This window comes from Solanum dulcamara, chromosome 12 (assembly GCF_947179165.1).
Source record: "Solanum dulcamara chromosome 12, daSolDulc1.2, whole genome shotgun sequence".
Classification (NCBI taxonomy): domain Eukaryota; kingdom Viridiplantae; phylum Streptophyta; class Magnoliopsida; order Solanales; family Solanaceae; genus Solanum; species Solanum dulcamara.
In genome coordinates this window covers 16902791-16928629 of record NC_077248.1, presented here as the reverse complement: position 1 = coordinate 16928629, position 25839 = coordinate 16902791, and the positions used below count along the sequence as shown (strand labels likewise).

At 35.5% G+C, this 25839-nt stretch overlaps 3 pseudogenes; 2 read left to right on the top strand and 1 right to left on the bottom strand.

The window, feature by feature from the left end:
- Positions 1 to 361: 361 nt before the first annotated feature.
- LOC129877642 (fructose-bisphosphate aldolase, chloroplastic-like) lies at positions 362 to 3794 on the top strand (annotated as a pseudogene).
- A 250-nt stretch (positions 3795 to 4044) lies between these two features.
- LOC129875647 (amino acid permease 3-like) lies at positions 4045 to 6872 on the bottom strand (annotated as a pseudogene).
- A 12378-nt stretch (positions 6873 to 19250) lies between these two features.
- On the top strand, positions 19251 to 22766 carry LOC129876434 (beta-fructofuranosidase, insoluble isoenzyme 1-like; annotated as a pseudogene).
- The last annotated feature ends 3073 nt before the right edge of the window (positions 22767 to 25839 follow it).

Genomic DNA, 25839 nt, shown 5'->3' with positions numbered 1-25839 from the left:
ACCAATTCTGTCCTTGTTTTTTTATATATCTTTTTAATAGAAAACCAACAGATGTTCATCATAAAAACGATGAAAATATTTCATTAAAAAGTATGTGCGGTCGAGTGGTAAAATTATCTAAAGTCATATAGTTCAATTCTAATTCTAAATAGCGACTCTCGATATGCACGATCCGTCGATTTGAAATCGATTTTCCTTAAAAAATCAATACAGTCCGTAGGTTTTAGCCCTTGATTTTGACCCAGTTTTTAGTAGTGAAAAGTCCATGATAGCATAGTGGGAAATCCTTTACGAGGTGGAAATTTCATATATTATAACCACTTGTATTATATTACACCAAAAAAAATAATAATCATGGCAAGTGGACATTGTTGAGGGCATAACAACCTTAATTAATTTTGGTGAAACACTTGCAGTCTTATTAGCACAGTTATTATATAGTAGTTATAAATTTGAGACTGCTTGAGAAATAATTTGTTTGTGGCAAGGAGATACTTGTTGAGAACACTGAGATAAGGTACTTGTAGTAAGTAAGACTACTTGATCCTTTGAGGAGAAAATAACAAAGAAAGTGGCCTCAACATCTCTGTTAAAGTCATCTCCAGTTGTTGACAAGTTTGAATTTGTTAAGGGGCAAGTCTTCGTAAATCTTCACCCTCAGTAATCCGCTGCAATCCTATATCCGCGGTCTGCCCCTTCTCTCACTATCCCTGAAACTTCTTCCTATGCTGATGAGCTCGTTAAGACCGCTGTAAGTTTCATTACTCTATGTCAACTAGAGTTGTTGGGATAGTGGGCTTAGGCTCAAAGTCTTGTAATAAAGGTATTGCAAGCAAGGGGTGGAGAGGGTTAGTGTCTAGTTACAATAGGTTGTAATAGACTACTTTGCTCTTGCATTTTAGCGAAGTTGGTTGTGAAATCCCGGATCGTGATTTTTCCTTCTTGAGCAAGGAGGTTTTCCATGTAAACATTGTGTGCCCTTTTACCTTCTGCACTTAACTTGAGCATTCTGTTAGCACTTAACTTGAGCATTCTGACTGTGTCAAGGGACCTGGTCCCCTAACTCGCGTGGTGAAAGCACATAATCTCAACACCAAGCTTACAGAACACTGCTTGTGGCAGCTCCAGGTCTAGGACAGTACATCTCTGGTGCCATTCTCTTTGAAGAGACTCTCTACCAATCCACAACTGATGGACACAAAATGGTTGATGTCCTTGCTGAACAAAACATTGTTCCTGGTATCAAAGTTGACAAGGTATATTTGTCTAATTTAACCAAGCAAGTTCAGACAATACTAGTTTGGCTTGAAACTCCATTTTCGAATGAAAGTGGAAGGTTGTAGGTTAATAGCTAGCATTACTTTTTAATTGTAACGAATCCACTTGAATAATTGATTCATAACCAATCTAACTAGTTGCATATTGAGGAATAGTAGATTGATTGGTACCAGGCTACCAGCTGACCTTGAGTAGGAGTTATGTCCCGCATCGGTACTACTATGTGCAGAGGTGAGGATTATATAACCTTACGTTCTTCTGCCTCAATAGCTAGCTTTTGGAGTCTAGTTCTCCCATTATCCGTCATGCTCGTTGTGCCTTGGATGGTGGTGCCAGTATTGTGCTAGTAATATCTAGCGCACATCCGTTGAGGCCAACGGATGTGGAGGCGTGGTGGTTTGTTATGTCCCATATCGGTACTACTATGTGGGGTGGTTTTGTATGGGTTCTCCCACCTCAATAGCTAGCTTTTGAGCTGTGGTTCTTCCTGAGTTATAACAATATGTTTGGTTTTTCTGTAACCAACAACTCGAGTTGCTTAGAATAGAATTGCATTTGACCACACGTTTCGAGCTTGGCTTAATAAGAAAAAGAGTTGGGTCTCAACTAAATTTATATGAAATTGATCTCTTAATAATCTTATGATTTGATTAAAAAAGGGTTTGGTTCCCCTTGCTGGTTATAATGATGAGTTATGGTGCCAAGGTCTCGATTGCCTTGCCTCACGCTCTGCTGCTTACTACCAACAAGGAGCTCGATTTGCCAAATAGTAACAACTTTTAGAAAAATCATGTGTTATTTTCTATATACTTTTATCTTATGACTATTGACTATTTATGACTATTGACTATGATCATATGCTTGACATTTTTTTGGTAATTTTAGGCGTACCGTAGTGAGCATTCCTAACGGACCATCTGCATTGGCAGTGAAGGAAGCAGCCTGGGATTTGGCTCTCTATGCTGCCATTTCTCTGGACAGTAGTTTGGCCCCAATATTGGAGCCAGAAATATTGCTGGATGGTGACCATGACATTGACAGGACTTTTGAGGTTGCGCAAAAAGTTTGGGCTGACGTCTTTTTTTTACCTAGCTGAGAACAATGTCATGTTTGAGGGTATCCTTCTCAAGCCAAGTATGGTCACTCCTGGTGCTGAATGCAAAGACAGAGCCACTCCAGAGCAAGTTGCTGATTATACTCTTAAGCTCCTCCAAAGAAGAATTCCCCCAGCTGTCCCTGGAATCATTGCATGTTTCCTTATTTTTACGCTATTACTAAGTTGTTTTAACTTCTATAAACGGATAGTTTGAAGATTTTTTCCACTGTCAAATCACTTAAAAGATGTAACTATCCGTAATAAGTGGAACGAGTTTCCAGGATAATAAGGCAGACTTCTTGCTGGCTGCTACAATAAGTTATATTAAACTGATAGCTTAAAAATTACTTAAACCTTTAAAGAGTGTATAAGTTAAATTCAATTTCAAGTTCTATATGGGCTTCTAAAGACAGAGATATATTCTCTCCTTTTCATTTTTATGTGTCATAGTTTGACTATTGAGTTGAAGAAAGTAAGAGACTAATAATGTGCACAATTTACCAAAATTGGTCTTTGAATTTTATGGTCTTAAACATGCCATGTGGGATATTTAAATAGTTAACTAAAGGTAGCAAGTGACATTCTTTTTCAAATATACTAAATAGAAAAAATAAGACACACAAATTGAAACGGTAGTGTAATTGTTAATGCTTATTATAGGAAACAAATTATCAACTAGCAGAATACTGTCTGCATATACTAGCCTACATTATCAAATCATATACAAATTACATAAAAGAACCATTGAAACCTATGCTTTTGGTGGATTTTGGAATGTTGAATTACTAGGAAGTTTCAACTTATTTTAAGTGCATAGGTTGTAAATAGACGAAAAAGTAAGTAAAACCTTTTGAGGTTACAAACAACATAAACTTTTAAACAGGTAGGAGATTATTACCTTAACTCATGCTAACAAGATAATGCTGTCGGGATTTGAACAGTTCTTATCTGGTGGACAATCAGAAGTTGAGGCTACCTTCAACTTGAATGCCATGAACCAATCTCCAAACCCACGGCATGTGTCCTTCTCGGCGCTTCAAAACACTTGCTTGAAGACACGGGGAGGATTCCCAGAGAACGTGAAGGCTGCTCAGGACGCGTTGCTAATCAGGGCTAAGGCCAACTCTCTTGCTCAGCTTGGAAAAAACACTGACGAGGGTGAATCAGATGAAGCTAAACAAGGAATGTTCGTTAACGGCTACGTGTACTAAGGACATAATCAAAGTCTTGAGCACTAAGAAGTGAAAGAAAATGAAAATAAGCTGGATGATTATAGTGTAGAAGAGTAGTAGAATTGTGATCCACAGAGGAGTATTTTTGGGATATCGATTATTTGTACTTTTTAACCACTTTAATATATATATTTTCTTGCTGATTGAAAGTAGTTAGTAGTAGCATTTTATTTAGATGAATCGTTGGATATGGCACACCTCTTAAAAAGATATTTAAAGACATTAAGCAACGGGTAATTTGTCAATATTACAACATTTATGCCAAGAAGCTTGCTAGTGTAATCCCTCAAGTTTTTTTTTGAAATGCAAAGAAACTTTTGATTCAATTTTCTATTTCTTCTTTTCAGTAAAATAAGAGTTACAGAATTGAAGAAGATTGATTCTTCCCCTCCCCCCCCCCCCCCACAGACATAAATACATATTTTATTGTCATTCAGTTTAATTAGGTGTCTTGAAAGACTGTTAAACTTGTAAATCAGAAACAACTCCAGCAAAAAAACCAGCAGCTGCAACAATTGAGATAACAAGGCAAACTCCACTAAGTAGTTGAAGGCAAATCCACCTTCCACTCCATTTGACAATTTTCTTTCACAATGTACATTTCTACTGGGAAGTAGACGGTAAGTGGCCAAAATCCAAAGGCTCCAAGAGTGCCAACGATGATGTCGTTAAAGAATGGCATCAGCATAGAAATGACCGTGGTGATGATCACGAAGATCGTCCTCCCAACTAGATGGAAAAGATTGAGCTTGAAGGGGTTACAACCGGGGGGAGGGGGGGGGGGATTGGGATATCAATCTATTTCGTGGTGATTTTGCTGTTAGGGTACCCATTCAGCTGCTGTTTTTTCAACTAAGGCGAAAAGGGGTTGGCAGTAAACTTGGTATGCACCCACTAGTGGACAACTATGGCGACATTTGCCATGTCAAGAAGCCAATAGGGGCTATAGAATTCAAATCCAGTTAGTAGGTTTCCAGGGGATTGGTCTCCAAATGCTGCATAGTCAAAGCAACACACAACATGTAGAAAAGAGTTATTACTGGCACACTTATTACTGTTGCCTTTGATGGGGTTCATACCCATTGTATGTAAAAGAAAATAAAAGGAAGAGGTTGGCATGCAACAAATATTGACTAATTAATTTCCATGAAACAAATGTCAAGAAATGTAGATTTTGTAGGTTGCAAGTTGGTAAGATTTGCAGCACACTTTGTTGAAATTGTAATGTTGGCCTATGTCATCAGTGACATAGACATGCTTTTTCTTTCTCTATAAATTGAGAGTTTGTACCTCATTTGAATGTACTCCAATTCACAGAGAAAGAAAATATTTAGAGAGCTGTGAGATATACCATAAACTATAAAAAAATAGTCTGTGAAAAAAATAGAGCGTGAACAATATTTTATTAAAGTGGAAAACCAAAATAGTGTTATTCCTTTTGAGTGTGTTGTGGTCACTTTGAGTATTGTACTTGTAACTATCAGTGTAAAATTCTTTATTATAGTGATATTAGCTGCTCCTCTTGACCCACAATTTTTTTCCTTATTTAAAAGGGTTTTCACGTAAATTCTTGGTGTCATTATTTTTTTATTTTATTTTCACTATTTTGACCATATATATTTTTGTGTTAGTCCACATTTTTTCAACAAACTAGTATCAGAGCGATGTTTTATCTGAGTATGCTCTGTGGTTGCAGCACAATCTGAACTTCCACATCAGAAAAGATTTACTTTAGTTTGCAATATCTATATATTTTTGGGAAAAACAATGAAAGCCAACACAAGTAGAATAGTTACTTTGAATGATGTTAATTATGCCATTTAAAATGAGAAAATGAAAGATCTGCTTTATGTTAAGAATTTTTATTAACCAGTCTTTATCACTGTAAAATCTGATAATAAAACAAATGAAGAATGAAATCTGTTGCACAAACATGTTTGTGAATTTATTAGGCAATGAATTAAAGATAATGCGTTGAACCATATTTTTGGGGAGATACATGCTCGAACCCAATGTGAACATCTTGAAAGTTTGTATGCTCGGAAGACTAGAAACAACAAAATGTTCTTAATAAAACAGATGTTAAGTTTAAAATATCATGATGATTCTCCGATGACAGATCACCTGAATAATTTTCAGAGAATCATGAATCAGTTATCTGCTATGCATTAAATTTAATGAAGAAATTCAAGACTTGCTTCTACTTGGTTCCCTACTAGATTCTTGGGAAACATTTAGAATTTCATTGTCAAATTCTTCTCCAGATGGTGTGATCTCGATGGATTGCGCAAAGAGCAGCATCTTAAACAAAGAGATGAGAAAAAATCTCAAGATTTTTATTCATCAGATGTCCTAGTGACTGACCCTATGGGGAGAAACAAGAATCATGATTTTCAGAATAGAGACCATAACAGAAGCAAATCTAGAGGCGGACTTAAGGATATTGAGTGCTATCATTGTGGTATGAAAGGTCACACAAAAAATGTCACGCCCCGAGAGAGTACCCTAGACGTGACCGGCACTCGAAGACCATTACTGGTCCTCAAGTGTACCACTTAGTCCAATCATACATTCATTTAATCACATTTTATTAGTGGAAGACTTAACTCATTAAGAATACTACTCATAAATAAGGCCAAAGACAAACCGTCTATCCAATCAACAACTAGTAAGAGTGAAACTAGTCAAAACAAAATGAATCAACATCATTATCAATCTAGTCTATGAAGCCTCTATCAACAATCTTAGTGGTGCCAATGACAGGTTCGGGACTATCTTAAATCAATGAAGAAAACTAAACTTAAAGCTTGAAAGATAAATGTGGTATCCTTCGAAAGCAGGGAGGACTCACCAAATGGTTGAATGCAACTAGATTCTCAATGATGCGCCTCTTGATGATCTCTTGTACCTGTCTCTACATCATGAAATGATGCAGGCCTAAATGAATGTCAGTACATGGAATGTATAAGTATGCAAAATAGCAGAATCAAACATGCATTAAGGTAGAATCAAATCAACTCAGAGATTTCCAATCGAGAAGGTGAACAACTCAATCAAGATATTCTAAGTCTAAAACAAGAATAAGATTTAGACAAAGACCAATCATATACAATCCAATCCAATTCAAATCAGAGTCCTGTCAAGATCTATATGGGAGCTTCTCTTATCCGACAACCATCACTTATGAGCCAGTGACAGTACAACAAGCTAACGTTGTTGCCACGTCCGTCCATTACCTTGCCAGGTAAGAACGAATCAACAATCATGGATCCATAACCAATTAAGTCCTATCATGTCAAGACAATAATTTAGGAAACATCCGACTTTAACAGTTCAATCCTCTCATACATTTAGCGACGTAGTTATTGGGTTCGAGTTATTAATTACTCTTATCCAATTCAATGCTCGATAATCCTTCCAAGACTCAATGCTCATAAGACAATCAATCCGAATCAAACCAAATCTGTAAGTCTCTTTTGGACTCTTTTCAACTCATTCATTCTATCAAATCAATCCTTTCAACCAATCAATTTCCCAATCATTCTCAATCATTTAGTTAAGAGAGGTTTTAGACAATCATTTATAACAATATTCATCATGCTCACATTCCAATTACAATCATGCATTCACAGTTCAAGATTCTAGACTAAATCATAAAATATATACAATTCAATATCTATCAATATACTACTAGGGTTTAAGTAAACAAGTAGTTCAAATCATGTGTTCAAGGAGTTCATTCGTAGAAAAGCATGAACTTATTAGAAATCATTAAAATGTGTAAATTTTTAGAAAAGAAATTCTCAAGAATACATTAATGGGGACTCAATCCATTCACAATCAATCTATCACAATCATGGGCATATGGAGGGATAAAATTTATATTTTAGTTCAGCCTTACATACCTGAAATGAGTAAAGGATAATCAATTTGGTAAGAAATTGCTTCAATATCTTGAACCCTAGGACTTTCTCCTCTCCTTAGCCCTAGTTTCTTTTGCTTGAAAGTGTAAAAGTGACTTAGGAATGTTTAGAAAGTTTTTAAAGGTCGAAAATGATCTATATCAGTCATGGGTGAAGTATAGGAGGAGTGAAAAAAGACCGGAATGCCTCTCCTTAAAAATAAAAATAGGCAGGAAAAATTAGCCTGTTGCGGACCTGGTCCCCTCACAATGCAATTTTTTTTTGAATTTTTTTTGATCGAATTCTAATCCTGTAGAAAATAACTACGATAAAATTAAGTCCAAGTACGTGGCACATCCACGACCTATTGCTCACTCTTCTGTTTTCTGCCACTTCACTTTAAAAATTTATCTTTTGATCTGGTTGACCAAAAATTCAACCGAGACCACTTTTCCATACGAATTTTCCCTCTAATCGATATTCCAGCCTTGGATTGGTCAAAAAGGTTAAGAATGATGCGTTGTGTGAGCGTTCTTCGATCTATGGGTATTTTGATAATTTTATTGAATGTAACAAAAAAGTTCTGTCGAAAATTGAAGAGGGAGAACAAAGATAGAGAGGAAAATAAAGAAGATGATAATGCAAATTGCCTAGCCATAATCACCACAGAAGATATAGTTTCCTTCTTTGATGCAGATCTGATAAATATTGCTTGTGATGAGTCAAACTGGGTTGTGGACACTGATGCCGCATCTCATGTGACATCAAGAAAGGATTTTTTCTCTTTCTATACTCTTGGTGACTTTGGAACCTTGAGTATGAGTAATGAGATTGTATCTAGGGTGGTTGGTGTTGGTATAATTTGTTTGGAAATTATTGTTGGAACTATATTACTTTTGAATAATGTAAAACATGCACTTGATGTTCATCTGTACCTAATTTCTATTGGTGTTCTAGATGATGAGGGATTTATTAGTACCAATGGCGGTCGAAAGTGGAAACTCACTAAGGGTTCCTTGGATATGGCTCGTGGTAGCAAATATCGTGGTCTATATTGGACTACAACTTCTATTAGCTTCAGTTGAAAGAGAAACTGGAAAGAAACTGAAATGTATTCGTACTGATAATGATGGTGAATATTGTGGACCATTTGACGAATACTACAAGCATCAAGGTATTAGACACCAGAAGACTCCTCCTAAGACTTATTAACTTAATGGGTTGGCTGAGAGGATGAACATAACCTTGATAGAAAGAGTTAGATGTTTGCTTTCTAAAGAAAAGTTTCCGAACTCCTTTTGGAGTAAGGCCTTTTGACCGCTGCATATGTTATTAACTTATCTCCTACTGTTTCTTTGCAAATTGATGTTCCAAATAGAGTTTGGTATGCAAATGATATTTTTTATGACCGTTTGAGAGTATTTGGTTGCAAATCTTTTGTACATGTGTTGAAAAATAAGAGGTCAAAGTTAGATGCCAAGACAAGGCAGTGCATCTTCATTGGTTATGACCTTGATGAATTTGGTTACATGCTATATGATCCAATTGAGAAAAAGCTTGTAAGAAGCCGCAATATCATCTTTATGGAGAATCAAACCATGATATTGACAAAGTGCAAAAGCTAGAATCTTCAAATTTTGATGGCATAGTCCATCTTGATCAAGTTCCTCATACAAGTGTGTGTGACGTTAGTGGGCTTGATAATCTTGGTGATGCTTAGAATCAAGTCTGAGATCAACATGTTGATGTTGATGATAACAATGATGTTGTTATTGATGATGCTCTTGCTCATGAAGTTGTGGACAAATCAAATATTCCTCTTAGGAGGTCCATAAGACAACATATTACTTTCTCACGTTATTCACCTACTGAGTATGTGCTACTCACTAATGGGGGTGATCTTGAGTGTTATAAGGAGGCCATAGAAGATGAGAATAAGGATCAATGGATTGAATCCATACAAAATGAGATAAAATCTCTACATGAGGACCTCATTTATGAGTTAGTGAAATTTCCTAAGGGCGTGAGAGCTTTGAAGAACAAGTGGGTGTTCAAAGTTAAAATTGTAAAACACAGCTTGAAGCCCAGGTACAAAGCTAGATTGGTTGTTAAGGAATTTAGTCAAAGAAAGGGTATCGACTTTGACAAAATATTTTCTCCTGTTGTGAAAATGTCCTCCATTCGTACAGTTATTGGTTTGACTGCTAGTCTTAATTTAGAGATTGAGCAGATGGATGTGAAGATGACTTTTTTTATGATGACCTACAAAAAGAGATTTATATGAAACAACTTGAGGGCTTCAAAGTAAACGGTAAAGAAAATTTGTGTGCAAACTCAAAAAGAGTCTTCATGGCCTAAAGCAAGCTCCAAGACAGTGACAAAAGAAGTTTGAATCTGTTATAAGAGATAAAGGCTACAAGAAGATTTCCTCAAATCATTGTGTGTTCGTATAAAAATTTTCTGTCAATAATTTATCATCCTTTTACTATATGTGGATAATATGTTGATTGTGGGCAAGAATATTTTCAAGATTGACGAGTTGAAGAAAGAGTTGTGTAAGTCTTCTGTTATGAAAGACTTAGGTCATGCCAACCAAATTCTTAGCGTGAGAATTACTCATCCCAGAGAAGAAAGGAAGATTTACTTGTCACAAAAAGTACATTGAACGTGTATTGGACCACTTCAACAGAAAGAATGCTAAGCCTGTTAGCACACCTCTTGCTGGTCATATGAAGTTGAACAAGAAGACGTGTCCTACTTCTCGGGAGGAAAAAAAGAGCATGACCAAAGTTTCATAGTCCTCCGTTGTCAAAAGTTTAATGTATGCAATGGTATGCACTAGATCTGATATTGCTCACACAATTGATGTTTTCAGCAAATTTCTCGATAATTCAGGAAAATAACATAGGAAATCTGTAAAGTGGATACTCAGAGGATCAAATTCAATCTTGAAGGGCTATATAGATGCTGATATGACAGGTGACCTTGATAACAAAAAAATCACTATTGGATATTTGCTTTCTTTTTCAGGGAGAGCTATATCATGGTAGTTTGAAGTTGCAGAAGTGTGTTGCAATGTCTACAGCTGAAGATGAGTGTATTGCAGCTATTGAAGCTAGCAAGGAGATGATATGGCTCAAATAATTTCTTCAAGAGCTTGACTTGCATCAAAATGAGTATGTCATCTACTGTGATAGTCAAAGTACAATAGACTTGAGCAATAAATCCATGTACCATTCAAGGAAAAAACACACAAATATGAGATGTCACTGGATTCAAGAAAAGATAGAAGACGAATCTATGCAGGTTGAGAAAATCTCTACAAATGAGAATACTGCTCATATGCTGACCAAAGTGGTGACAAAGGACAAGTTCAAATTGTGCAAAGAACTTGTTGGCATGCACTCAAACTAGAAGCTCGGTGTTATTTCCTTTCGGTGAATGGGTTTGGAGGAAGAGATTTATGGGATTCATACCCATTATATGAAAAAGAAAATAAAAGGAAGAAGTTGGCATGTAGTAAATATAGACTAATTAATTGGCATGAAGCAAATGTCAAGAAATGTAGATTTTGTAGGTTGCAAGTTGATAAGATTTGTAGCACACTTTGTTGAAATTGTAATATTGGCCTATGTCATCAGTGACATAGGCATGCTCTTTCTTTCTCTATAAATTGAGAGCTTGTAGCTCATTTGAATGTACACCAATTCACAGAGAAATAAAAAATTTACAGAGTTGTGAGGTATACTATAGACTATAAGAAAATAGTCTGTGAAGAAAAATAGAGTGTGGACGATATTTTAGTAAGGTGAAAAACCAAAAAAGTGTTATTCCTTTTGAGTGTGTTGTAGTCACTTTGAATATTGTACTCGTGACTACCCAGTGTAATCCTTACTATAGTGATATCAGTTGCTGCTCTTGACCCGTGGTTTTTCTCTTATTTAAAAGGGTTTCCACATAAATTCTTGGTTTCATTATTTTCCCATTTTATTTCCACAATTTTGATCATATATATTTTTGTGTTAGTCCGCGTTTTTCCAACAATCTTCTTCATAGTCTTTACTTCTCTTGGTGGTGATTTGAGATTTGTGACAAGATAATTTCCATCACTCCAAACATGATCATGTATGGTGTGCTTGAAACATTGCAAGAAAGCATGGTGACCATGATGGTTATGGAAACAATCAGACCGAAACCAATATGCTAATAGACGAATGATGCAATGGTGTAGCCAATTGCAACTCCAACAAGATTTACATATCCACAAATCTTAATCTGAACCCCACCAAGGTTGGCTCGGATAACATCCATATATAAGTATAGTTTCTTGTTCCAGTAACAATCCATCCAAGCCAATGATAGAACTTCTGAACCAATCACAACTGTAATTATGTGCCTTCCAAACAGACCCTGTTCTTTTCAGACGACCATTGTCATCAAAATATTTTGATTCACCATACACATTTACCCAAACATGATCTCCCATCTTTTTCAACAAACAGAAACAAACTTAATTAGTTGAATTCCCAACTACAACTCGTATATATAGATTCCAACTCGTCCCAAACCTATAGAAAAAGTTTTTTCCAAAAAAAATATTGATCCCTAAGACTTGAGAAATAAGTTACGTTACGAAAGTTTCCATATTTGTTATTTTGGTTCAATAATGGAGTAGTTCATATTGTTAGTTCCAGAAACCTATTTCCATACAAAACTAGACAACGTCAGAGTAATTTCGTTAGTTTAGAAAAAGTCCTATGCATATGTTGTGCTTGCTTAGTTTCATTACTACTATTCACATATTTTCATCCACATTTAAGGGTTCGTACTTCTTGTTCATTGTTATTACATTCTGTTCTCGAGGTTTTCGTTACGCTATGACAATGATTTGTAATTCTCAGCCAAAATTACTTGGCACTGTGAATATGGCGGCGGCATATTGCTATAAGAAGAGAAAGAGTTCGACGTATGATCATCATATCAATTATTTATCAGTGATGCTAAGGACATGAAAAAAGATAATAAGATCCTTCGGGCAGTGATGTTGAAGAAACGCTATGCTGATGTGATCTTCAAATCCCAACAACAAGTTCTTGGTGAAGCATTTGTGGGAATGAGATGAAGAAGAAAGCTAGTCTGTGGGAGAAGCAATTTCAAGAAGAGAAAGCCAAGTAGCAGCGGGAAAGAGATAGAAAAGCAGCTCGGATCGCCATTGAAAGCATTAAAAGGACCATTGATTTTGATGATGGTATTCAAGTGGAAAGAGATTTGTTGGCCATCATCAGTGCTACGAGTCGTTGGTGAAGGAGTTTACATATTTTATGTAGTATTTCTTCTTGGTTTCTAGTTCTCTATTAGTAAATTCTTTTATGGTTATTGGTGATTGAAAATCAAGAATCTGTATACGTAGGTTTTGTTGGTAAAGATTTCTACAAATTAATGACCAAATAAATATGTGGATATATTTAGAGTGTGTCAAGAGACAACTCTTTTTAACTTACCTAAACTCTTTTCTGGATTTCTTAGAAATTAAAATGCTCATTTAATAGACAAGATAGCTTAATACTACTTTAAAGCTGAATAATTAGATTATCATTTAAAGTTGAACAACATTAGCAACATCGCTATAATTTTTTTTTCTCCTTATTATTTCAATTGTGAACCTACTTAATCACGTGACGATTATAATATTGTGATAACCTCTCATTGATTATATAAAAAAATCTCACTTTTGAAAAAAAGAAGTCAATGCCATGATGATATATCTTGAACACCAAAATGTGGAAACTGATCAAATGTTTAGACTAGATCAAATGCAACCATCCAGAAAATGTAGAAAAGTTTGGGCTGTCATGCACACAAATTAAACTTCAAGAAAATAAATAATTAATGTGGCTAAACTAACAGTATAACCTAGCTAGTTGGAATTAATACTCAGTATCAGGGATTTCTTCAAGTACTATGTCGACATTTAATTTGGTGATGCTGGAGGAAACTGCAGTAGTTCAAGGTCTCTCGACTCCATCATCATCGAGTTGTCTCGAAGGCTTCTACAAGTGAAGGATAACGAGCCAGTAAAATCTTCATGAAAACAAGTTCAGCAGAGGAGTTATCGAAATTCATCAACTTTATCTTTTCAAGTTCTGTGAGATCCTTATCCATACATTCTGGTGCCGTCAAATAGTCTATAACTGCCACTAGGTTGCCATCTCTAGGAGTTACGAGATCTTGCTATATATATAGACTTCGGGAGTTACGAGTCTATAACTTATCTCATCACGGACTCTTGCCCCATCGAGACTCATCCACGGTTTGAGGTCCGGACACTAGACTTTTTAGCTGGGCAGTCCATATTGACTATTTGGAGATTACCTCTGAATTTCTTCTTTGAGACTCAACCGCGGTTCGAGGTCCGGCTCTAGATTTCTTAGCTAGGCTGCTACTATTGGATTCTACTGGTTACTTAGAGGCTAACCGCGGTTCAAGGTCCGGACTACGCCTTTCCGGCTCTGGACTCACCGTTCTTACTCTTAGTAGTTTTAACAATTTTGTGTACCCATAGGACTTATGGGGGTCTCCTCGGGTGTTTACTTAAACTTGCGCACGAGTGTACCTTCTGGGCTTATGGGACCCCAGTTTGGTTTAGTTAGTTGTATTTAGTTCTTTTAGTCCTTAAACTCGTGTGCATTTCCTATACTTCCTGTTGATTATAGTATTTCTTCAGATTCTATCTTTTCTTATTGCTTTTACTTTTCAAGCTCAGTCGACCTATGATGCCTGCTAGGTATCTGTTATTTTGATACTCATACTACACTCTGCATATATTTTCCTGATGCAGATCCGAACACTAGTTACCAGCAATGATTCAGGGCAGCTGTGTTATATCCCGTATTTTATACGGTTAAATATTTTAAAGTAGCCGTGGTAAATTGAAGGGAATGACCATCTTCCAAAATTTATTTTAATGTACAAGTTGATTATGAATATTATTTATGAACATTAATAGTGTGGAAATATTGGGAAAGGCAAAGGGAAAAAAGGAAAATTCGCAAAGTAGCCTATGGTAATATTGTGGAAGGCTAGGGGTAAAATGGAAATTTCACAAAGTGTTCAAGAATGTTCTTGAAATACCAAAGTGTTCAAGAAAATTCATGTAGGGGTATACTCTTTTATGGCCATGTGATGAATATATATGAACCAAAGTGTACATGGAAAGACAATTAAGTCATCTTTATTTGTTAAAGAAAGTTCTAGAAAAAACAATGGAGAAGGGGTCATTTGTCTATATTCATATTTGAGGGACTTATTTTCAAATATGGATAAGTGATGGAAGATATTTATATATAAGTGTGTGTCTTATGACTCATTAGGGTCATTATTATTCCAAGAGAATTCTAGAAAATTCAAGAGGAAGAAGAGAAGAGAAACTTGAAGCTAGAGAGAGAGAGAGCTCGGTTTTGGGGGAGAAAAAGAGGTAAGTCTTCAATTTTGCTTCGTGAATTAATTATCTAGGGTGTACCACATTGTTAAGGAGGTATTGATAATGTAAATTTATGGTTTGGAGCAGCCCAAATCGTTACCAAACAGCCCCAAAATTTTAGCCGCGCTACGAGAGCTTTCGAGGCAAGTTTTGACGAGTTTTGGGCAAGGTAAGAGTTTTTCTTTCGAACTGGATTTTAGGATGATGTTATGAGGTATATTACATGTATTAAATTATGCTGGAAGTGGAAAAATTTCACAAGGATGCTTGACGTTAAAAAACAAGCTAAATTAAAGTCGTAGTAGCTAAATCGAAATTGCGTAGTTTGCTGTCGTTGTGGCGCTGCGGGTGCAGCTGGTTGGGTTGTGTGTTGAAGGGATGTAAAGTATTTTAAAAAGGGTGTGGGTTCTTCTGGTTACAGCCACATGACCCCCGTTTGGTATGGTTAAAGATTTTATGAAATAAAGGTTAAAAACTCTATTTTGGTATTGTAGTTTTATGCTAGTTGTTTAGAGCTTGTGTTGTGTAAAGTTGAGGTGATTTGATTGTATATATACTGCTGGTTGTTGTTGTTGATATGATTGTTGACATGGTGGCCGAGTTGAGATCTCGGGGATGGTGTATTTATAGGGGAGATGCTGCTGAAATTTTGACAAATTAGAAATTAATTTGTTTGAAGGATTAAGACAAGTATATGGTGGTGAATCTAATGACTATGTCAACTCTCTTGAATGTAGAAAAACAAGTTGGACGCATAAGCATAGCTAGTAAGGCGCGACACAGGTATGTAAAGCCAACCGTTCCTTCTTTTGGTATGTCTTTGGCATAAGTATGTAAGGCTTACCCTTTTCTTTCAAGGCATGATTCCGATGTTATGGTTTCATAAGTACTTCCATATTTTCTTTATTTTCAAAAGCTAGGTGTCAATGGTCCCAAGGAAATGACTACTTTTTCTATAATCCGTCAATATTTTCAAAATGTCTATAGTTTTCCAAAATAAAGGTTGACAATATTACAAGCTTTTATGACAATAACGATGGATATATTTTACAACGACATTGATGATGTCGAGGATGAGAATATGTCTATGATGGCTATGATAAGAACGGCTTCATGTATGTAAGGTTTACCCTTCTTTCTCTTGGCATGTTTTGACATAAGTATATAGAGCTACTCTTTCTTTTGGGCATGGTTTTTATGAAATAAGTATATGACCTTTTATACAATTTCAAGGAAGTCTTATTCGTAGAGCCACTAGGATAGCCAATTTTTCTTGAGTTTCCAAAGGATATTTTCTCGTACTTAGATACGTGTATATGATTCCAAAAATTTTATTTTGATATAATCCATGGTAATTTTCGAAAGGTACTTGACACGACTCTTGTCCTTATTTTTGAATCATAGCTCATTCCGATCATTCTACGAGTCTTGAAAATTGATCCTATGTGCATATGTATACGATTTGGCGCCTTACGAGATTGTGACCTTATTCTACGTTCTCTTAATATTATCCTTCGTTGATAGTCTCATCTTATAATAATTGTTCCTTCAAGGTGAGACAAAGCGACCATGGTTAGTGTATAATACAATTGGAGGTTACCGACCTTCCGTCACTCTGATAGATACATGACTTTCGTTGATCTCTCCTGCATGCTGTCTATATGTATATGTATATGTATATGGGGGATATGGGGAGGTGTATATGTGGCGCTATAAATGCAATCCCACCTGATCAGTTGGCGTAATTTCCATCCCGGACGCGGGATGTCCAGACGCGGGACATATGTGGGCGATATGACATGTTCTATTTTCTATGTATATGAAAAAGAAATGTTAAGGAAAGACAAGCATCCATGGCATCCGGCCTAAAAGGCACTCATATGTACAGGTTACTCTCTTATCTCACTATATGTTCTATGATATGGTTGTTCCTACCTTATGTTCTTTATTATGCTGATTTTCATGCCTTACATACTCGGTACATTACTCGTACTGACCCCTTTTTCTTTAAGGGCCGCGTTTTATGCCGCACAGGTACACCCAGACAAGTAGAAGCTATTATAGAAGATGTTGCAGTGGGGTTAGCAACTCCACTTATTTCTGGAGTGCTGCTGAGTCAAAGTATATGCGCTATGATATTTCATTCGAAGTTAGAGACTTTGCAGACAGAGTTGTGGGTATAGAGTGTCAGCTTTGTAAGCGGCGTCACCAGCCGATAGATTATTATGTCGTATGTCACGAGTTTTATGGGATGATAGATTTTGGAAAAAAAAAGATTAGGGAAGCTTAGCTATGGTTTTCATTTCTTATTGATGTAAAAGTCTAAAGAGATTAAGTATGTACTATGAAGCAGCGGGTTCGCTCGGCTCCAAGCAGGGGGTCGGGTGTCCATCACACCCTATTAATATTGGGGTGTGACAAGCTGTAGTCTATTTCGGAAGCGTGGGTGAGCATTTGGTGTTTTTGGATCTTCCTGTCTCCATCTATACATATTTGACTAGTCTTTCACTTTTTGAGACAGTCTTTGTTTCCGTGGTCTACTTTTGGGACTTGTATCAGTTTTTGTATAGTAGCTCTCTACTTGTGACTTTCAGATTCTAGGAGGGATCTTATTTTTCGATGTATACATTTTATTAAATTTTCTTCCGCTTATTCCTATTGTTCCTTTTATGATTTTTGTATTGTTTAGTTTTTACCCTTAATCCCATTACTCGTAGTTCTGGAATACAGGTTGGCTTACCTACTGGTGGATCATAGTAGGTGCCATTATGAATCGTGGCATCGGGTCATGACATGGCATATTCTAGAGACTGCTTCGTGATCTCAGTTGTGAGTCCCACGCCTTCCGAATCAAATGGTGAGTTGCTTCTTCTGGGATGCCACAGATTCATCTATTTTCCTAGTCCATTTGTTCGACTTAGGTTTCTTTGGGTTTGGGGTTGTAGCCCAGTATTCTAGACTATGTAGATGTTTTGATACACGACATTGGGTTTTAGGAGGTTATTTCCGCACTTTTTTTTGATAGTTACTATGATTGTTTGTTTTAAATTAATGAGATTGTTACCTTTACTGGTTTAGTTGATTTAGTATTGGGTTGACAATTGATTCTCCCACCAGGGGTCTAGTGTGGGTTCCTCTCACGGGGGATTTGATCGTGACACATAGTCCCTTTTATAATCCGTAGAATTCATCCATAAAACTTAGGCTAATATGCTTGTTTCAGGACTTTGATCTACAAGCAAATCCACGACCCGTAAAGAAATTATGACTCAAGTTTTGATCCGTAAATCACAGTCCCATATTCCTGCTTCTGAAGTTGGTCTACAAGCCTCATCTATGGCCCGTAGTTCCATCCATGGTCCGTAGTTACTACTCATAGATTCCAAAATTTTTGCAGACTTAAATTTTCTTAGCTTCTCGTGATCTTATCTGGACTTAGAGCTTCTGAGATGTTATAGAAAAATTATTTTTTTTCACTTGTAGAAATATTTTATAATTTTAATTAAACTACTCAAATCATTATATTATTAGATAATTTTTTTTATGCAAAAATATCTAAGGTAATGAATTAGATACATATCTCTAACTTATTAACTTGAAATAACATTATTACTATAAGATTTTTTTTGTAAACTTAAAATCATCACACCTTGTAAAAATATTAGAGAATACTTAGTAAGTATTATAAAAAAAATGGAGACCTCTTATTAGAAATTAGTTTAAGCTTATTGATTTTATTGAACCACATTTGATGTGATATCATTTAATTTTTTTGTTTTTTTTCATCTGATTTTTAGAGAATTTGTGTTGGAGCCCGACTAAATTTGGATATAATATTTTAAATTTTTATTCTTTGATTTTTTAAAATATTTGATTCAATTTTTCAATCTCATGTGATCTCAATATCTCATGTTTTGTTAAATTAAAATGATTTTTTGGGTAAATATGCTATTTAATAAATTTTACCATATTAAATATTGAACTTTGCGAGATAAAATAAAAATTCGGCTAAATAAATTTTCCCAGAATAGATGAATCTACAATTAATTTTTAGTCCTAAATTTTATAATTTTCACTATTTTTAGGTTAGTTATATCTCAGTTTGTTCCTAAATTTTATAACAATATCGGCTTTATTTTCTTTATATTATTGATCAACTCAATCTCTATTTTTCTCTATAAATACTGTTCACACTCTTTGAACTTTTCATCAATACTCCCTCTAAATTAGAGACTAAGAAATTAAAGAAATTCTGTGTCGAAATGGAACTCTTAAGAAACTTTTCTGTCTATACTTTTCTATAAATAAGTTTTATATTAATTTTTTCCAATACCGAGGTTATTGGTTCTCATAAAGTTTTTCGGAAATTAGAGTAGTACAGTTTTAATTTTGTTAAAAAAATATATCTCAAACTGCGTTTCACTTTCAACCACCTAAACATTGGATCAATGGTATGCTTTTCTCTCTAATCCTCTCCCTTATTTTCTTATAACTACAAGCACAAAATTTCTTTTGGGACTAATTGATGATTTTGATTATTTTATTTTGTGTCTCAAATTGATATTATTTATATGCCTAGACAATTATGTATATTCATATTTATACATGGATCTAATAGTTTCACATACGATTTTATGTAAAATATAAAGTTGAAGGAGCCTTATTTTTTTTACTTGTCCTCTTCTTCTTTTATTTTAATGTCTGTAACACAATTTTTCATGAAATATGGACTAGTGATTCCAATATTACAAAGTTTACATCTTAATGTGTTCACTCTCTATTTCTTTTGTTTTGGGGGAGGGGGGAGGGGTGTGTGGTGGGGGAGAGAGTTTAATATTTAAATTTAATAGTTTAATTTTTAAAGTTTAATATTTTCCAAATTTAATAATTATTAAAATTTTAGTAATTTCACCCACGCATTTGATAAAAATTATGAAAATTTTCATAATTAAACTTCGTAAATATGAACTACACCCGCACGTGTGCTTTTAGATGTTTATTCTTATTTGGTTGTCTATATCTTTTTATTTATTTAATTAATTTGATATAATATATGCTTTTAATATTTATATATGATCCTTACTCGTGGTTACACCAATACATATATGAGAAGTTGTGTGTAACAAACATGGTTATCATAAATGGTAGTTAAATAATTTTTCTCTTTTAATCATGATAAAAATACTATTGTTTGGCATAATGGGCGTAGACAAGTTTTTACCTCTTTTTAAATAATCATGAACATAACATATGTGCAACTTCCTACTCTTTGAGATTAGTTAGTAATTTGATCTGAATTTTTATATATAATATTGTCTGTCCTTGGGTAATATTCTATTTGTTTTTTCTTATATTAGAGCATTTTTCAATTGCATTGAAATGCCTTTACTAATCTTCTTCAATTCCTTTTATTGTGGTGGTCTTGGCCTGATGGTCTAAACAACAAACATCAGATCCCACTGGTAAGATCGAGTTTTATATTTAATAGTTTTCTCTAAATTTTAGCTAAAATTTCAATTCATTTATATTTATTTGGTTATTGTAATTTTTTTAATAGATCCAGTGTATTACAATGGAATCTATCATCTATTTTATCATTACAATCCAAAAGGAGAAGTATAAGCTAATATTGTCTGGCCTCATTCAGTATCCACTGACATGATTAGCTGGATCAACTTAGAGCCTGCAATTTATCCATTTGAAGTGTTCGAAAAATATGATACTTGGTCTGGATCAACCACTGTTCTTTCGGGCAACAAGCCTGTTATCCTCTACATTGGGATAGTGGAGTAAAAATAAACCCAAGTATAAAATTATGCAATACCAGCTAACTTGTCTGACCCATTTCTTTGAAAGTGGATCAAGTCCGATAACAACCCATTAGTAGTTGCTGATGACCCAGATACAATTTGGTTAGATCCAGATGGGCGTTGGAGAATGTTGGTTGGAAGCCTTAGAAATCGGAGAGGATTAGCAATATTGTACCGGAGTAGGGGCTTCATGAAGTGGACCAAATCCCAATACCCACTTCATTCATCTGCTAATACGGGAAATTGGGAATGTGTTGATTTTTTTCCAGTATCATTGGAGAATACAAATGGTTTGGACACATCATTTAATGGAGATAAAATTAAACATATTCTTAAAATTAGTCTTGATGATACAAGGTTTGACTACTACACAATTGGTACCTATGACACAAAAAAAGATAGGTACATTTCGGATGATACAATGATTGATGGATGACATGGATTGAGACTAGATTATGGTAATTTTTATGTATCAAAGACTTTTTATGATCCCAGCAAGAATCGAAGAATTTTGTGGAGATGGGACAATGAATCAGACGTAGTTCCAACATATGCCATCAAGAAAGGATGGTCTGGAATTTACGCTATTTCTTGTAAATTATGGATTGATCCTAGTTTCAAACATTTAATTCAATGGCCTATTGAAGAATTAGAAATCTTGAGAAAGAAAAAGATCGAACTACGAAATTACAAATTAACCAAGGGAGAAAATGTGGAAGTTCAACGAATCACACCTGCACAGGTTTGCCTTTTTTAATTCTACTTACAAAATAAATATATCTTGTTTATGAAATTCTGACATAGTTACATGTTCAAATCGTGGAATAACCACTAAAATTTATGTTATAACATCCTACATCATTTTACTTGTAATGTGACCATTTCTCGAATAATGCAAGATGTTTTGTGATCTGAATTGATCTTTTGTATGAAATCATTGTGACAAGACAAATTTAAGCTAATTTGTGAGTGTCAATATAACGACAGGCTGACGTTGAAGTTACATTTTCCTTTTCAAGTTTGGACAATGCAAAAGAATTTGATCTTAGTTGGGTTAATCTTTATGCTCAAGATGTATGTGCCATTAGGGATTCGACAGTTCAAGGTGGACTTGGTCCATTTGGGCTCCTAACATTGTCTTCTGAAAACTTAGAAGAGTACACCTATATTCTTGAGAGTGTTTAAGTTCCAAGATAAGCACAAGATTCTCATGTGCATGCCTCAAGGTTTGTCTTCTAATCACTCTTTTCTTATCAGCAAGTATCTCTCCCCTTAAACTAGAGACATCTCAAGTTTAAACTTTTTTAATGAAAAAACACTTATAGGAGGTGCTCCTCCTATTCAATGGATCTTATAGGATGTGAATTCAAGTTAGTTGGACCAATGAGTTTTGAATATCGATTAATTATAAACATAAAAGTATTGTTATCTTATGCTTTTGCAATTGGCTAACCTTGTCATTCCTTTTTTTTTTGTAATAGATCAAGCATTAGAAGTCAAAAAAAGATGTTAAAACTTCATTTGCTCGATACGTTGAAGTAGATTTAACCGACAAAACATTGTCACTATGGAGTTTGGTAAGCTTTGTTTTATACTTTTTCCTATAAAATGCACTTAAAACTCATATTTCAACTCATTTTTCTTATGTCACATTGACAATTAATTGATGTTTTTCTAGATTGATCACTCTGTATTTAGTGCTGGTGGAAAAATATGCATTACATCAAGGGTTTATCCAGCATTAGCCATCTACGATGACAATCATTTATTTGCTTTCAACAATGGTACTGACACCATCACAATTGAGACTCTTGATGCCTGGAGCATGGGTAATTCCGAAAGATAGAAATAAAAAACATAGTTGCCTTAAATTTCCCTTTTTCTTTTCACGTTGGCCTTTTTTTTTTCTTAATGAGAATTTGTACAGATTTGCGTCTTCTAGTAATTCTTCTTTTCTATTAAAATGAATTGATGCCTCTAGATATAAAATGTAATTATCTTTCTACTGAGTTCTTATTTCATATCATAATACATAATTTTTACTTATTCCTTGTGTATATATATGAGCCACAGAAAAATAAAAGACATATACTTGTTAGTCAGTGTAATAGCTTGTAAGTGTTATGTGATATTTATTTACCCTCCAATATATTAACAATTCATATGGTTAACGAAAACTAAACTAAACTAGACCAATATGTAAACATTCAAACCCAATAATTATTGCTAGATCGAGATTTTATATAAAATAAAACCATAAATATCTGATAAAAAAGAAAGTGAAAGGTTCATCCTTTATAGTGCGTGTTAAGATTCATTCCCAAATGTTGAAAGTGTATCTGATGTGGTATAAAGTCATAATGGACCTCTAGCACTAAGTCGAGTATAAAGCCTTCCTACTGATTAAGTTTTTTCATGAGATCAAGCAAGGGTAAACTTCAAATGACCATATCACTCATAATATGTAGAGTTAGATGGCCCACATCCTATAAAATTAAAGATCTATGAGTCTCCTTTCCAACTTCACCAACCGTTTGTGAATTCGAATTTGGAGGAAAGAGTTATGACTGATTTACCAGAGAGCTCCAGGCTGTCAATAAGTGATGGCCGGAGTGATGAACCGTCACTCAAGTGATGGCCATTATTGTCACGCCCTGGGAGGGTACCCTAGGCGCGACCGACACTCAAAAGCCATTTCTGGCCTTCAAGCGGACCACCTGATGCAGTCACACTATCATTCATTCACATTCACTCAGAGAAAGACTCAATCATAGACACACTATTCATAATATAAGGGCCGAAGGCCAATCACTATCAACTCATCAAAACAATTATAATAAGACTTCTCAAAATAGCAGTCCAACCTTCCCACACTCTAGTCTATGAAGCCTCTATCAAAGTCTAGAAGGTGCCAATGACAAGCCCATGGCTACCAACAATCAAAATAAAGGAAACGACAACAAAACTATACAAGAAAGCTCAATATCCTCTGGAAACTAGGAGGACTCACCAACTAGCTGGGAGTGTATGTGGATCTTCAACGGAGCGCCGATTGATGATCTATAGTACCTGTCGCTGCATCATAAAATGATGCAGGCCAAATGGCGTCAGTACATGGAATGTACGAGCATGTAAAATGGCCGAATGAAACAATATCATAAGGAACCAAATCAACTCGGGAACTTCAACTCGGAAAGAAATACAACTCAACAAGCATCCTAAGTCTAAACAAGAACATAGCTTAGACGGGACCAAATCATATACAATCAACTCAATCAGACTCGGAGTACTACCAAGACCTATGTGGGAGTTTCTCGTATCCGACAACCATTACTTATGAGCCAGTGAAAGTACAATAAACCGACGTTGTTGCCGCGTCTGTTCATACTTTGCCAGAGTATGAACAAATCAACCATTCATGGATCCAATCCAACCAAGTCCTATAATGTTAGGACAATAAATTTGGGGAAACATCCGACTTTAACGGTTCAATCCCCTCCTACGTTTGGCGACGTAGTTATTGGGTTCTAGTATGGACATACTCTTACCCAATTCGGTGCTCGATACTCCTCCCAAGACTCAATGCTCATAAAACTCTATCCAATCAACTCAATTAAATCATATCGACAAGTCTCATTACAACCTTGTCAACTCATCAACTCTATCACAATCAAATCTCTCCCAATCATACTATCCGATCAATCTCAATCATATATCTCAATAGTAGATTTAATGTGCATTTATAACAACATGTAAACCCATCCAATCACTCCTCTATTCATTTAACAAATATTTTTGGGACTCCACACAATCCCAAGGTTTTAAATCAACAATTTAAAATAAACAACATATTTAAGGAAATTAACATTTTTGTCATAATCCACATAATCAAGGAAATAAATAACACATGTTTAACAACCCATCTCCACCAATTCATGCTAACAAGAAGATTTTAGGAATTTCTTAGCTCAACAATATCAATACAACAAGAATCAAATTAGTAGTAGACGAGACTCATTCAAACATAAGCCTATCAAGAAACTCCATTCCTATGGACGTTTATTCTCAAAGAAGGTATAGGGCATATGGGTGGACTCAACCCAAGTTTTAGTTAGCCTTACATACCTAAGTGAAGACTTGAAGAAAACCTTGTTGTAGGGTCTTCAATGGGAACTTGGAGTCTTGAAGCTCTTGGGACAAATCTTTGTTGAAAATGGAGAAGAAGAAGAAGATGATGAAGAAGAGAGAGTTTTCTAGGACTTTTCTAGAGAGAGAGTGGGGGCTGAAAATATGTCCCCAAAATGTTCAAGGATGATACATATATAATTTGGGACAATTCCCAAATTGCCCCTTCTCAAAAGTTCTGAAAAATAGGCTAAAACGCTCCTGGCGCGATAGTGGCGCATTGCGCCATTGCAGCGCCAGGCCGATTTTGCCTAAAAACCTGCACATCGGTTAGTGGCGCACCGCGCCAAGGACCAAACTACTGAGGCACATTCTTGGCGCGATAGTGGCGCATCGCACCCTTACAGCGCCAAGGCCATATTTTCTGGGTTATGGAAATTGGATTGAAAACCCTGCACACCTCGTAGTGGCGCGCCGCGCCAGGGGCCAAACTACTAAGGCGTGTTCCTGGCGCGAAAGTGGCGCGTCGCGCCACTGTAGCGCCAAGCCCAACTTTTCAGCCATTGCAACCCAAGCCTGAAATCCTTGCCGTACTAGTTCGTCTTAGGATCATTATATCTTTCGACTTCGAACTCCAAAAATTACCTTCTTGGTGGCGTTGGAAAGAAGACTCGACGACCTTTTATTTAATAGGCCGTGGTCTACCTAGATTATCGCCTTTCAAAAGATAGGGTCGTTAGAAGTCGACCCCTTATACGAACTTATCCTAAAACTTAGCCACGACAAATCCTTTTGGACTTAGCTTGGTCATAGGGGTCCTCTGTGACCCCACATCACCTACAACACTCTTCAATTTCTTGGGGACTCATATTAACTCATGCATATACTTCACAATACTCGAGTTTGACCCTATCCA